The following is a 12410-nucleotide window of genomic DNA, read 5'->3' on the forward strand; positions in this document are numbered from 1 at the left end:
AGAAACTTAGTGGGGGTTAGGGGACGATTTTTAAATAGAATAAACTTACCCTTTTGAGTTTGGGTGGCAAACTCTACCGAAGGAAAATCCGGGTTGGGGTTTGTATCACTGGCGGCGCGCTCAATCAACTCGGCTTGGGCCCTCGCAACATCGGCTCTTGTTCTCCTTCCCGCCATTGTGAAGATTAGAGGGAGTTTAGTGAAGGTAGGTGGAGGATTGCACTACTACAAAACTCGTTATGGACATCAGTCGATGGACATCGGATTATCTGGAAAACCGATGTACATAACATGCACATCGGTTGTTTGCAAAAAACCGATGTGCATATAATTATATGTACATCGGTTGCGTTAAAAAACACATGTCCATTATTTCTGATTTTAAAGGACATGTGATATTTAATAAAACCCGTGTCTATATAAAAGTTATGGAACATTCATTTAACCGATGTGCATCTAAAGTGAAAATTATAGGCGGCAAAAATATTTGCCTCACCGCCGTCACTTATAATTTCGTCACTTATAATTTCGACTACATACATTCTTTCTCAAATCCTCTCCCTCACTCTCACTCCCAAACTCTAACCCCCCAAAACCCGTACTCACTCTCCCTCCCTCCGGCTACCAACCCCGTCCTCCCTCCTCGTCCACTACAATAAATAACCGTTTTTGAGACCGCTATTTTGAGATCGCTGCAAAAAGCGGTCGCAAATATGTCTTTGGGACCGCTTTAAGTCTCAAGAAACATTCGTCGGACTCAAAATTGAGACCGACAAAATATCGGTCTCAAAAAACCATTAATAGTCTCAAAATTAATCACTCTTATATTCTTCCTATTACTCTGACGACCGTCATTATTTTCACACACCCAAAACCTAACTCTTATATACGAGATACGATGGTAGCTTCCACAACGACCTTATCACCACCACCAGCCACCCGTCACCGACAACCACCGTGTTATTGTCGGCAGCCACCTCTTCACCGACGATCCATATCCATCTCTACGGAATTCGGCAACCTTCCACTTCGCAATCTTTAATCAGGTATGTTTTTTAATTTCAATTTTCTTTAAATTCATCGCAATTCATATGTTTTTTAGAGGAATTGTTTTCATTTGTCACTGATTTTGGGTTTTCTATGATGTTTGCGTTTTGGGATTCAATTATTTTTATCATGTTAGGGTACAATTAAGTTATTGGGTTAGGGTTTGCAATTAAATTTGATTTCAATTTAGAGATAATTCGTTTTCTATGAAGGGTATTCAGCTAAACCATTAGCGAAGTTCATGGTTAATCGTTATTTCATGGGTTAGTTACTGTGTTTTGATGGGTTCCATGAAATTTGCAGTTTTGAATACAATAAAGTAGGACTTTCAAATTTGAGGTAAATATATGTATATTTGATGGCGGAAAATCTATTTATGCTTAATTGTTACTGCCAAAGCGAAGTATCATAAATACTTGGAGTAGATTTTCTTGAATGTAGAATGATATATCACAACAAGTTGAATGTGTCATAGTGGTAATAGTGAGGGTACACATACCAAGAGGTCATGGGTTCGATCCTCACTAGATGACAATTCAACACATATTATATATTTTTAACCAAGTGCTTGCAGTCTAGTGGTAGACTTGGGTAACCTCAAAGCTTGCAAAGGCAAGAATTGCGAGGTCCCGTGTTCGAACCCACGGATGAGCAATGCATGCGGTTATCTCGGCGGCCCCAATTGGGGTGGTTTACATGGTCCAGGTGGTGACGCTGAAATGCCTGGGCCCGGGGGATTAAACCCCTCGTCACCAAAAAGAATGATATATCACTAATTTCCAAAGATGGCTTTGTCAATAATGTCATGATGAGCGCTATTATGGTTTGGTCACTCTATGCATTATGACTGTTGTTTTGTTTATGCAATTACTCTCTACATTTAATTTCTGGTTTTTGGTTGTGATGAATTGGGTTCTTATTACAACTTTGGTGGCTTTTGTGGGTAGTTAAAAATAGGATAGAGTTAAAATGCTTCTGATGAAGTCATGTGGCCAACTTGGACAGTGTTTAGCTTAGTGATGTCTAACCTGTCATAAATTATGCATCACTGTTAAGTAAAGTTTGAGTGTATATTAGCAAAATATGTATTGATAGTGTATAGTGTGTGCTAATCACTGGAGACTATTTTAGTTTAGTCTTATAGATTGTGATTGGCTTGGTTCAGTTTTCTTCGAGTTTCAAATTATATTGGGTTTAATTTGTGTTACCCACAATCTTTCTAATGTTAAGTTAACATTACTCATTATTTATGTACTCGTATGATTTTGTACTCTGATAATAGAATTTAGATGTGCGATTGTGCTCTTGTTGCTCGAGTTTGCCGGTTTTGCCATATTCTTTGAGTAGAGTAGCAGACAATATCTTGGAGCAAGTCATCATCGTCATACTCACTACTCGTTCCGCATTTCTCTTCATCTCGCTATGCAATCGCCAACTAAGTAAGTGGACAGTCTAGTAAACATGTCGCTTCAAATCGTATGTCTATTTGCTTGTTATAGGCACTCCCAACTTTTGACAATACTTTACTCTCAGTTCTCACGTTTCAACTGAAAAAGGTGATTATTAAGCTAATCACTTATCACTTGATGCACTATATGATCCATACCTCTTAGTCTATTAATAATGCTTTTTTTTCGAATTGAACTAGGTGCAACATGACAAAGCATATGTATTTTGACGTTGAGAATCCAAAGACAACCACTCTAAAACTCAACAAACATTTATTCATGTGACATGGTGGCTGTGGCTCGTATTATTAAAGCAATCTTGTGATTCCAGAACTCGATAAAAGATCATTTTGGCAAGACTTAAAGGTACTCAGTTTTTGCATTATTATTCCATATTTATACTATGCCTCATTGAGTAATTTGGCTTGAGACAGGGCATGACTTTATCCGTCTGATGAGGCGTTTTTTCATAATATATGGCAGCAACCTTCAGCTGTTTCATTATGATTAGTTTTTCTACGTCAATGAGATAACACCAAGCCTGATTGTTATGAGTAAAAAGATGATGATGCTTTGAGTAAAAAGAATGGATTATTTTCAGTTCATTTAACTAACCTCCTCTGTTGTTCAAAACCCTCTTTCGAGCTATATCAAGTGTCATTTAGGTTGTTTAAATTTTGTTGTTTCGTGGTTTAATTGCCGAGGTTTTGATGTGTTCCATGAAATTGGCGGTTTTGAGAATAGTATTCTTATCAGTCTTCTTTTTTCCCTTTTAAGGAAGCTCTTGTTACCATATATGCATCCATCCACATTCCTTTGTAAGTTTGTATGAACAAATCTCTCCACAATAGTTGGCAGCTAATAGCTTATCATAATATCTGTTTGTGAATGGTTTGTCATATTGACATTGTGACCTTGTAAATTTGCAGTGTAATGCTAAAGCTTTGAGGATTCAGGCTTATCAGCGGAAACTCATGGGTGGGATAAGGACTTGATCATATGTATGTTGATTCGTCCTCTTTATTGCGTTTGTTAAACGCTGATTGGATGACGGTGTTGTCATTAATTGAACTATCGTCTATCAAAATCAATTTAACACGGTATAGTTAATGACATTTTATGTATTTGGTTGGTTTAGTATGTTTTCTTTTCTGTTCATCTGGAGCCAATTTTTGGTGTGTATGTCACACACCTGCTGGCTGCTGCATCAGAATGTTGGTGCAGGTTCGTTGTACACTTGGTTTGCTTGCCTTATTAGTATCAGCACTGGGGTAGAATGTTGATACTGGTTCTTTAAGATTTTTTTTTAACATTGGTGTTTTAATTAGTCTTCTAAATGTTCCAACAATGTATCACTCCTACCAGTCGCTCAAGCCACTTCGCTTGTTTGATGGCAGCAAATACTTACAGGTACTTATTACGATATAGGAACGTAATTATTTATATATTCTTTTTCATTTTCACCTATAATTATAAAATATAGACAAACAATCAAACAACTTGGTGATAATTTGTTGAATGCTCATGTCAATACTTCATTTGCAGGTTGGTACCATATCAGAGCACCTTTTACAATGGCCCCTTCTACATGTGCCTTTCGTCATTGCAGATGCAACAACATTAATACAGGCAAGTTGTGTTTAAGTCTTTTCCCTTGGACTCTCATTAGTCTTTTTATTGAGTTTGCATTTTGATGTGACCATTGATTCACTAGTTTTTCTCATTTGGGTGCGATAAGCTAAAATAGATGGAAAATCATCGTCATCATCATTAATGTTAAAACTTAGCTCATTTTTTACTAACTAACGATTTTGCAGTATAGTATTAGGACATACGATGCTCCTCGACTTTTCTGCTCCTCACATTCAGGTGAGTGTATTGCTAGTAGTTGTGATGATACTTAAAATACAGTAATGTATGTGTCTCGTTAGTTATATAGGATCTTCTGTGTTGATATTTTGTTTTCTCGTTAACTTTGTTGTGTTGAACCAGATTCTCTTGGTAATATGCCCAATGGGAGATGAGCAACTGGTGCCAAGTAGTCTTGTCTCTTCGGCCTTTTTTAAACAATTAGTTAGTTTACATATCAGTTTATATTTTTGTATAGGTTAGTCGTCTAAGTCAATTTGACACATTATATAGATGAAAATTTTTTGTACTTGGCTTTGGATAACCGATTGATTGTATACAACATTTTTTGTTGATTATGGAATCATTTTGCATTGTCATCATGTGTACGACTAATATGGGCAACAGCGTAATATTTTTTTTTTATAAAAAATAATAATTATAGACATCGGATTTTTGCAAAAAATTGATGTCCATTGATCAAATAGACATCGGTTTTCCTAAAAATCCGATGTCCATTGATCAAATAGACATCAGTTTTCCTAAAAATCCGATGTCTTTTGATCAAATAGACATCAGTTTTCCTAAAAATCCGATGTCCATTGATCAAATAGACATCAGTTTTCTTAAAAATCCGATGTGCAAATTTTAATGGACATCGGTTTAAAATCCGATGTCCATTAATCCATAATGGACATGACCAAACTCTACATCGGTTGTGTATCCGATGTCCATATAGCGAAAAGTCCGATGTCCATCACAAGTTTTGTAGTAGTGTTGGTTGAGATTTGAGGAAGTTAGAGGGTATTTTGATGAGAAATGAGAAAGAAATGAAGGAGGAATGAAGGAGGAAGTAGTCGAAATGATGAAGAAATAAGGGTTTGCGTGTTTTTAATTTGGGTCTGATTCTGCGTTTTGCCGGTATGCGGACCGGCAGCCGGTCTGCCGGCTTAACGCTCCCCCTCTTTTCTAATTTCTCCAATTTTTCCACCAAAATTTTTGTTCTCGCTACCGGTGGACGAACTGGCTGCCGGTCCACCGGTAGAACACTCTCCTCATTTCCAATTTTTCTTTGACAGGTGTGTCCTGTCGGTGAGCCGGCTGCCGGCCTACCGGCAGAACACTGCTCCACTCATTTTCTCAGCTTTCTCAACATCCTTGTGTGTGTCCAGTGGTGGGCCGGCAACCGGCGTGCCAGCAGAACACACTCCCTGCAGCAATCCTTCAATTTTTCAGCTATATTATGTGTTCCCTGCCGGTGAGCCGGCTGCCGGCCTACCGGCAGAACACAATCCTCCTTTAATTTTCTTCAAAATAATTTGGTCTCGGTGCCGGTAGGGGCACCGGCTGCCAGCCTGTCGGCAGAACACCACATTCAGCTCCTTTTCACTTGTTTTCTTTCAACTTGTTCAATTTTCATTAACTCGGAAATAGAGATTTTTCGTTGACCATGGGATACGTGTTTTCCACAATTATGCCGACGCATCATGTCGGGAATTCGGGTCAAACGAAAATAAGGCTTGTTTTCTTCAAATACGACTTCCGTCACCAATCCAAAGTGGACAAAATATGACTCCCAAAACTCTCATTGTCTATCTAAAATGCATGCTATATACAAATTCCATGGGTTGCCTCCCATGTAGCGCCCTTGTTTTATGTCGTAGGCTCGACGAAGTCATGAATCACAATCAATTATGGAAAAGGTAGGTATCGATGGAGCTTACATTCTTCACGATAGGGGCTCCGGCAATGTAATGCTTGAGCCTTTGCCCATTTACCTTGAAAGCTTGGTCTCCATCGGATATTTCAATCGACCCATGGGGAAAAACTCAGACCATGGTGAAAGGTCCCGACCATTTAGACTTGAGCTTTCCCGAAAATAACTTGAACCTTGAGTTAAAGAGTAGAACCAAGTCTCGCACCTTGAATTCCCTCCTTAAGATAGCCTTGTCATGAAACTTCTTAGTCTTTTCCTTGTAAATCCTCGAACTCTCATAAGCATCGAGGCGAAATTCCTCCAACTCATTCATGTCAAGAAGCCTTTTCTCTCCCGCTTTCTTCATGTCAAAATTCAAGAATTTTACCGCCCAGAAGGCACGGTGCTCCAATTCAACGGGGGGGTGAAAAGGCTTACCGTACACCAACCTAAAAGGCAAAGTGCCAATAGGAGTTTTGAAGGCGGTACGGTACGCCCATAGAGCATCATCTAGCTTCATTGACCAATCTTTTCGCGACTTTGCCACGGTTTTCTCAAGAATAGACTTGATTTCCCGGTTAGAGATCTCGGCTTGCCCATTTGCTTGGGGGTGATAAGCAAGACTTCTTCTATGTTGAACCTCATGCTTCTTGAGCAAAGCCTCAAAGGTCTTTTCATGAAAGTGCAACCCTCTATCACTTATGAGCACCCTAGGCACTCCAAATCTTGGGAAAATAGTATTCTTCAAGAACTTGCCAACCGATTTGGCATCGCATGTCTTGGTAGGAATAGCCTCTACCCACTTACTCACATAGTCTACCGCCATAAGTATGTACTCATATCCATAGGAGGAAGGGTAGGGGCCTTGGTAATCTATACCCCATACATCAAACAACTCTACCTCTAGGATATAGTTCATTGGCATCTCATGCCTCCTTGAAATATTGCCGCTTCGTTGGCACTTATGACACCCATTGACGTAAGTTGCCACATCATGAAATAGGGTAGGCCAATAAAAACCGCATTGGAGTATTCTTGTGGCGGTCTTCCTCGAACTCCCATGCCCTCCACTTGGCATATCATGGCAATGAGAAATTATCGGTTTCACCTCTTCACTTGGAATGCACCTCCTAATTATCCCGTCCGCACAAGATTTGTATAGGCAAGGTTCATCCCAAAAATATTGCCTTAGATCATGAAAGAATTTCTTCCTCTTGTGTGATTCATAGTCATGTGGTATGACCCGGATACCAAGTAGTTGACGTAATCCGCGTACCAAGGGACATCCATAAGAGCAAGAGCGAACAATTGATCATCCGGCAAGGAGTCATCAATTGGTAGTCGATCCTTAACCTTGTCATGGAATAGCCGAGAGAGATGATCGGCTACCACGTTCTCCACACCCTTCTTGTCTCTAATTTCAATATCAAACTCTTGGAGCAAAATTATCCACCGGATCAAGCGTGGTTTCGACTCCTTCTTGATTTGCAAGTGCCTCAATGCCGTGTGATCGGTATGTACAATTACCTTAGAGCCCACCAAGTAGGAACGGAACTTGTTCATGGCATATATGACCGCCAAAAGCTCCTTCTCAGTGGTGGTGTAGTGTGATTGAGCTTCATCCAAGGTTTTGCTTGCATAATATATGGCATGAAGTTTGCCATTCTTTCTTTGTCCAAGCACCGCTCCCACCGCTACATCACTAGCATCGCACATACTCTCAAAAGGTTCTCCTCAAGTGGGAGGTTGCATAATTGGAGCGGTGATGAGAGCTTCTTTCAACCTATTAAAATCATTCAAACATTCATTAGTAAACTCAAAAGGCACATCTTTGCCAAGCAACAATGTTAAAGGTCGGGCAATCAAAGAAAAGTCCTTGATAAATCTCCGGTAAAAACCAGCATGCCCAAGAAAACATCTAACTCCTTTGACATTAGTGGGAGGGGGTAAAGTTTTAATCACTTCAATCTTGGCTTGATAAACTTCCAAGCCTTTACTTGACACAACATGACCCAAAACAACCCCGGATGTCACCATAAAGTGACATTTCTCCCAATTCAAGACTAACCCGGTTTCTTGACACCTTTTCAAGACCTTACTCAAATTAGCTAGATATCCATCAAATGGGGTACCTACGACGGAGAAATCGTCCATAAACGCCTCCATTATATCCTCAACATATTCTGAAAATATAGCTAGTATGCATCTTTGAAATGTGGCCGGCGCATTACATAGCCTAAAGGGCATGCGCCTATAAGCAAAGGTGCCATACGGGCACGTGAAGGTGGTCTTTTCTTGGTCATTAGGGTGAATCGGGATTTGGAAAAACCCCGAAAACCCATCAAGGTAGCAAAAGTGAGAGTGTTGGGTAAGTCTTTCTAACATTTGGTCAAGGAAAGGGAGGGGGAAATGGTCTTTCCTAGTCGCCTTGTTGAGGCGTCTATAGTCTATACACATTCTCCACCCGGTTGTGATTCTTGTTGGAATTAGCTCATTGTTGTAATTGGTGACTACCGTGACCCCGCCCTTCTTTGGCACAACATGCACCGGGCTCACCCATGCACTATCGGAGATAGGGTAAATTATACTTGCATTATAGAGCTTCAACACCTCCTTCCTAACCACTTCTTTCATTGCGGGGTTAAGGCGGCGTTGAGGCTCAATGGAAGATGCACTCTCATCCTCCAAATGAATGCGGTGGGTGCAAAAAGAAGGGCTAATCCCCTTGATATCATCAATTGAGTACGCAATGACATCCTTGTATTTTCTCACAACATCAAGTAACTTTTGAAGTTCGGTGTCATTGAGTGCACTATTGACAATAATAGGGTAAGTGTCATTAGGGCCAAGGAAAGCATGTTTAAGAGTAGAGGGAAGAGGTTTCAACTCCACTTGAGGAGGCGTGGATCTCTCCTCCTTTTTACCATCTCCTCTCAAGCTCTCAAATTCTTTGTCCGGGTCTTCTTCAATTGTTGCTTCCATAGCTAAAGCATACTCCCGGTGCTCCTTGCAATCTTTTACCTTGCCCTCTAGAAATCCTTGCAAACCCTTGTCTTCATCATATTTTTTCATATCAACCCATTCCTCTACCATGTCAATCATGTAACAAGACTTTTCTTCCGAAGGCACTTTCATTGCCTTGTTCAAGGAGAATTCAACCTTTTCTTCACCCACTTGTAGAGAAAGCTTTCCATTCTTCATATCAATCATGGCACATCCCGTAGCAAGACAAGGGCGCCCCAATATGATGGGAATATTTGAGTCCTCGGGGATGTCCATTACTTAGAAGTCACATGGGAATACAAGTTTGCTCACCTTGAGTGGGACATCCTCCACAAGACCGATGGGGTATCTTACCGACCTATCCGCAAGTTGGAGAGAAACCCTTGTTGGTGAAAGCTCATAACCCTTCAATTTCTTGAAAATTTTGAGGGGCATAAGACTAATGCTTGCCCCCAAATCACACAAAACTCTCTCAATATGCACGGTCCCAATTTTGCAAGGTATGGAAAAGCTCCCCGGGTCTTCAAGCTTTTGAGGAGCCTCATTCATAAGAATTGCACTACACTCCTTGGATAAGTTCACCGTGGTAGTCGGGCTCAAGGAGTTTTTGTTTGAGATTAGCTCCTTCAAGAACTTTCCATAGCTTGGTATTTCCTTGACGGCATCAATGAAAGGCATGGTAATGTTGATACCCTTCATTATGTCCATAAACTTTCCATATTTTTGTTCAAGTTTTGCCCTTGCCAACCTTTGTGGGAAAGGAATTGGTGGCACATAGGTTTTCACAACTTGTTGTTTTGGCCCTTCAACGACCCTTGTTGGTTCATCAATCACCTTTGGAGTCTCCACAACAATTTCCACAAGTTCATCTTCAACCTCTTTTTCTTCAATTACCTTAGGAGGTTCAACCACAATTTGAGGCTCAACCATATCACCCGGTTTACTACTTTTCCTCTTCTTGACAAATGTCCGGTCTTCCAAATCTCTACTACACCTCAAGTGGATAGCATTTATGGTTTTCGGATTCTCCTCGGTTTTACCCGGGAATTTCCCATGAGAGGCTTGTAGTTGGCTCATTTGGGAGGCCAATTGGGAGATTTGGTTGTCCATCATCCGTTAGGAATCTTGCATTTGGGTTCTAAGTTGGTTGATGGATGAGGTTGTCTCTTCTTGTTTTTGAGTGAAATGGTTGATGAATTGTGTTTGAGTATTGACAAGTTGGTTTTGGGAAGTCATCAATTGTTCCATCATGAGTTCCAAGCTTGACTTTGGTTGGGTGGATTGTTGGAAAGGTGGGTTATTTGGTTGGAAAGGTGGGTTATTTGGTGGGTTGAGTGGTTGAAATTGTTGTCTTGGTTAGAAGGTTCTTCCTTGGAAACCCGGTGGAACTTGATTGAATGTTGTGTTCGGTATTTGAGCTTGAAAGTTTGGTTGTTGTGATTTTTGTTGGAAGGTTGGGTTTTGGACATTTTGAGAGCCATAAGAGAAGTTTGGGTGGGCTCTCATTCCGGGGTGATATTGGTTGTTGTTAAATGCTTGCTTGGCCGGACTAGACTCCCATATCCCGTTCACTTGCTCCATGCAATTGCCATCTCCTACCATCAAAGGACACTCATTGGGTGGGTGACCTTGGTCTCCACAAATCTCACAACTATAAACTTGGTTCCTCATAGAAGAATTGCTAGATGTGTTGCTTGAACTCATTAAGGCAACTTGTTGCTTAAGCTCTTCAATCAACCCTTTAACTTCAACATTATTGGGCGATTCAACCGTTGACTTTCCTTTCCTCTTGTGCCTATCATTGTTCCAATGAAAGCTACGAGAATTCATCTCTTCAATGAGCTCTTTAGCCGTCTTGTGGTCTATTTTATCCAATGCTCCCTTCCCCGAGTCGGAATCAAGGTTCATCTTCATTTCATTGTTTAACCCTTCATAGAAATTGTTGATGAGCTCATCATCCCCAATCCCGTGGTGACGACATAGCCTTTGGAGGCCCTTGTACCTCTCCCATGCTTCGTAAAGGGTCTCATCTTCTTGTTGGGTGAACCCTTGGAGCTCACTCTTGATTCTTGCGGTTCGTTGTGGTGGGAAATACTTGTTTAGGAAAGCCTTAGAGACATCATCCCAAGTCCGAAGAGAGTCGGGTTCACAACTTTTAAGCCATTCCTTTGCACTTCCCCTCAAGGAGTAAGGGAAAAGCCTAAGGCTTACGGCATCCTCCGAGACTCCATTGGCTTTGAACATGTCACAACTATCCAAGAACTCGTTGAGATGCTCGTTGGGGTTTTTGGTGGCTCCCCCACCGAATTGATTCCCTTGGACAAGTTGTAGCATGGTGGCTTTCACATCAAAATTGTTGGCTTGAATAGGTGGCTTGACAATACTCGGATTCACCACCTTTTTTGGAGCCAAGTTATCTCGCATAGGAACCGCGGCCATTGTCACTTCTTCTCCCGGAGTTGCAAAGGGATTCTCAAAAGTTTCAAAGGTACTTGGTTCTTCTTGAATGTCTTCAACTACTAAATTTTCTTGGGAAGTTGGTGTTTCTATAAGCCCTCTTCTACGTAGTTAATTTAGTCTTCTTGCGGTAGCTTCAATCTCGTGGTCAATCGGATCAATTGGTTTACCTCTTCGAGTTCTCCTACTCATGCAAAAAGTCCTACACACTTAAGAGAAGGATTAGTAACACAAAAGACTTAGTCTAAACTAGAACGAAAACAATTAATATCTAGCCGAACTCCCCGGCAACGGCGCCAAAAACTTGATGGTGTCAAGCTATACCTCGCAAGTGCACGATTTATCGTTGTGCAAAATAGAGGGTCGATCCCACAAGGAGTTGAAAAGATTACTAATTGTTCTAATCCTATCGTTTAGCTAAGTCGGCAATAAGGGATGAGTTTGTTATACTAAAACTACCTAAGAAAAAATGAAATGCAAACTAAATAAGAAATGGGTAAATGAACAAGAGGAAATGAGAAGTTGTAAATCAAATAATTTAAAAGCCTAAGACTCGGTTCTTCCCAAAACAATTCATAACTTCATACAATTAAATCTCTAGGCTAATCATAAGGGTAGTGATGTGGGTGATGTCGTCGGGTCACATCCAATCAAACACATTTATAATACTCAACAAATAACTAGTTAGCGGTAAGTCGAGGTCGATCCATGGGATGGTGGTTACTCAAATTATTCAATCTAATTAAGGTTATGCTTGGGGTTGTCACAATTATAATGGGTTGATGATTCTAATCTAATAGATGCAATAAACAAGCAACAAAAGGAAAGATGTAAACAATTGATTAAAAATGCTAGGATATCATGGGTTCATAAGGGATTCATGGGAATTGATCATACAAACATGTTCTCAAA

The 12410-nt window shown here is 40.5% G+C and overlaps 1 long non-coding RNA gene and 1 other non-coding gene across 3 annotated transcripts; both read left to right on the forward strand.

The window, feature by feature from the left end:
• Window positions 1-2749: 2749 nt before the first annotated feature.
• On the forward strand, window positions 2750-4519 carry LOC141621334 (uncharacterized). Of its 2 annotated transcripts, XR_012532236.1 has the most exons (5): window positions 2750-2860; window positions 3272-3312; window positions 3424-3904; window positions 4040-4363; window positions 4487-4519. It is a non-coding gene; the product is annotated as an uncharacterized LOC141621334 (long non-coding RNA). The 2 variants fall into 2 exon arrangements; XR_012532235.1 differs by having other exon boundaries at window positions 4040-4508.
• Window positions 4520-11004: 6485 nt separating this feature from the next.
• Window positions 11005-11111, forward strand: LOC141625127 (small nucleolar RNA R71). The gene has a single exon (XR_012534922.1). It is a non-coding gene; the product is annotated as a small nucleolar RNA R71 (small nucleolar RNA).
• The last annotated feature ends 1299 nt before the right edge of the window (window positions 11112-12410 follow it).

This window comes from Silene latifolia, chromosome X (assembly GCF_048544455.1).
Source record: "Silene latifolia isolate original U9 population chromosome X, ASM4854445v1, whole genome shotgun sequence".
Taxonomy (NCBI): domain Eukaryota; kingdom Viridiplantae; phylum Streptophyta; class Magnoliopsida; order Caryophyllales; family Caryophyllaceae; genus Silene; species Silene latifolia.